The sequence below is a fragment of the Phodopus roborovskii genome, unplaced genomic scaffold, assembly GCF_943737965.1.
Source record: "Phodopus roborovskii unplaced genomic scaffold, PHOROB, whole genome shotgun sequence".
Lineage (NCBI taxonomy): Eukaryota > Metazoa > Chordata > Mammalia > Rodentia > Cricetidae > Phodopus > Phodopus roborovskii.
Window position 1 is genome coordinate 28,897,980 of NW_026126410.1, and position 3,620 is coordinate 28,901,599.

A 3,620-nucleotide genomic window follows, 5' to 3' on the forward strand; every position below is an offset into this window, starting at 1 on the left:
ACATCCCTTTATAACAGCACCATTTGTTGAAGATTCTTTCCTCTTTCCTTTGTATAATTTTAGCTGCATGAAGGGGTGTTGGATTTTGTCAAATGCTTTTTCAACATGATTTTACTTTTCAGTTTGTTTATATATGGTGGATTACACAGACAGATTTTTTTTCCATGTTGAACCATCCCTGCTTCCCTGGGATGAAGAATAATTGTTCATGATGGATGATTACTCCGATGTGTTTTTTTTATTAGATTTGCCAGTATTTTATTATTTTTGCATCATTGTTCTTGAGGGATATTGGTCTATAATTCTCTTTCTTAGTTGTGTCTTTGTACAGCTTGGGTTCCAAAGTAATTGTAGACTCATAAAAAGAGTTTGGAAATGAACCTTCTGCTTCTATTGTATGGAACCCTTTGAGGAGAGCTCTTCTTTGAATTTCTAATAGAATTCTGCACTGAAGCCATCTGGCCATGGGCTTGTTTGTTCGTTTGTTTGTTTGTTTGAGAGACTTTTGATAACAGCTATGTTTCATTAGGGGTAATAGGTCTATTTAAATTGTTTATTTGGCTTTGGCCTTGATTTAATTTTGGTGATACCTATCCAGAATTTTGTTCATTTCCTTTGTGTTTTCAAATTTTTGGAGTATAGGCTTTCAAAGTATGACTAGAAGAGTCTCTGGATATCCTCAGTGTCCCTTCTTACGTCACCCTGTTTCATTTCTGATTTTGGCAATTTGCATGTTCTCTCTCTGCTTTTCTTGTTATTTTGGGTAAAGGTTTGTCTTTTTTTATTAGTTTTCTTGAAGAACTGACGCTTTGTTATATTGATTCTTTGTATTGTTTTCCAAGTTTCTACTTTATTGGTTTCAGCCCTCAAATTGACTATTTCCTGGTATCTACTACTCTGGGGTGAGTTTGCTGCTTCTTTTTTTTTTTTTCCTAGGGCTTTCAGTTGTGTTGTTAATGCTCTAATGTGACTGTCCTCTGTTTTCTCTGTTTTCTTCATAAGAGCATTTATTGCAATGAACTTTCCTCTTAGCACTGATTTCAAAGTGTACTATGAGTTTGGGTTTGTTGTGCCTTTATTGTTATTGAATTCTAGGATGTCTTTAATTTCTTTATTTCTTCCTTGACCCAGAAATGATGGAATTGTGCATTGTTCATTTTCCATATGTTTGTAGGGTTTCTGCTATTTATGCTGTTGTTGAATTCCAACCTTGTAGCATTCATGGAAAATTTGTGTTTGTAGAATATCTATCCAGGACCGTCTGACTTTCAGTTTCCATAGAGAAGACAGGTGTAATTTTGATAAGTCTGCTTTATATGTTACCTGGCATTTTTCCTTCACTATTTTTAATATCTTAATAGTCTTTATTTTGCTTGTTAGGTGTTTGGATTATTATATGGCAAAAGGGATTTTTCTGTTGTTGTTTTTTCTATTTGGTGTTTGGTATGCTTCTTGTACTTTCATAGGCATGTCCTTCATCAGATTGGGAAAGTTTTCTTCAATGATTTTATTAAATATGTTTTCTATAACTTTTGCTGGGCTTCTTCAACTTATTCTATGCCTATAATCTTAGGTTTGGTCTTCTCATGGTGTTCTGCATTTTCTAGATATTTTGTATTAAGGATTTGTTGGATTTAAGTTTTTTTTTTTTTTTTTTTGGTTAATGAATCTATTTCCTTAGTTTATTTTCAGCAGCATCTCTTGTATTCTGTTGTTTATGCTTGCTTCTGTAGGTCCTGATAGTTTGCCCAGTTTTCCTATTTCCAGCATTCTCTCAGTTTGAGTTTTCTTCATTCTTTCTATTTTAGTTTTCAGGTCTTGAACTGTTTGAATTGTGTCATTCATCTGGTTGTTTTTTTTTTTCTTTGCTTCCTTCCTTTCTTTAAGAGATTTGTTAATTTCTTACACTTTTGCTTTGTCATTTCCTCTATTTCTTCTAACATTTTGTTTATTTTTTCTTCAATTTTTATAAGGGATTTTCTCATATCATCCTGGAGGATCTCTATCATTTTCATGAACTTGTTTTTTAGATCATTCTCTTCTGCTTCATCTGCTTTGGTTGTCAGGTCTAGTTGGTGTAGAGTCCCGAGATTCCAGTGGTGTCATACTGGTCTTTCTATTATTGAATGTTTTCTTGTACTACAGTCTTCCCATTTCTCCTTCCTGTGAGTTCAGGTGGGGACTCTCCCTCTCTCTCTATCTGTCTCTCTTTCATTCTTTCTCTCTCTCTCTCTGTCTCTCTCTCTCTCTCTCTCTCTGCCCCCCTCTCCCAGTGGATGTAGGTAGGTTAAGACTTTGATGTCAGTAACTCTGGATATTCAGAGTTCTCTTGAAGGTCTTTCAAGCAGAAGCCACAGCAGGGCCAAAGATGTGGGGAAGGAAGGCTCCAGATGGTCAGATGTGCAATGGCAGGACAACTTAAGCAGACATCTTAGGGGAGTCAAATAGAGGAGCTGACCCAGGAAGTTCCAAAGTGAGCATGGGAGTGTTGGACCCAACCAGCCCAAACACTCTTGTCAAGCAGGGGGCAAAGCAGTGCCAAGCCAAGTTAAAATATTTGTATTTATAATTATTGTTTATTATTAATCAGCTTTTTTACTTAGTATTACTGAGATTTGGTGTTCCTTAAATATTCTATAAAGTAGTGTACTTTCAAATACACTGCAAACAAATTTATCTGTTTCTGTATTTATATAGATTGTTTTATGTTCTGATGACTGCTTCAACATAAAATTTTACATATGCCATTTTTTTATTTTTGCTTCAATTTTCCAGTGATTTTGGAGTCTTATCCCAAAATCTTATTCACTTTGAACACTTGAAGACATTTTCAGATGCTGTACTCTAGTAGTTCTATGCTTTCCTTTTAACTTTTTCATTTATTTTTAGTTGGTAGTATACTTGATGAGTGATTCATCCCCCGAGTTACTTCTTTCCACTGTGTACTCTTAGAATTTCTGATGAAGGTCAGTTGCATGCATATTTTCACTCCTGGGCTCTTTACTCTGTTCCATTGATATCAGTACAATGCAAAGTAGCTTTGATTAGTATAACATTGCAGTATGTTATATATATATATATATATATATATATATATATATATATATATATATATGGCAATTCAATTTGAGTTTTTTTAAAAATTAATTATTTCATAAAATAATTTTTTTTATATTTTTTCTTATTTTACATATCAATCCCAATTCCTTCTCCCTCACTCCTTCCCTCCCTCTATCAATCTCTGCCATGCTACAGCCCCCCTCCCATCCCTTCTGCCCCCCCCCCCTACTCCACAGAGAGGGTAGGGCAATCTTACAGATTTCCTACTCTTCACAGATCTTCACTTTTCTTTCTCTCATGGACCAAATTGCTCTAACCAAATTTCTTCTACTTTTGATTAAAAAAAAAAAAAAATCTACAGATACTAGGTATCTCTCACAAAGCTGAAAATTTCACTGCAAATTTATGGAGGAAAGTCACAAACAGTATTAACCAGCTCTGATCCCTGAAAGCTACAGAAATGACTGTCCTTGTAAGATATTTCCAGTACTGTTATAGTGTCATGGTAAGAAACTCCCAGTGCTGTGATACTGGCCTAGTAAGATATTCCAAGGGCTTTA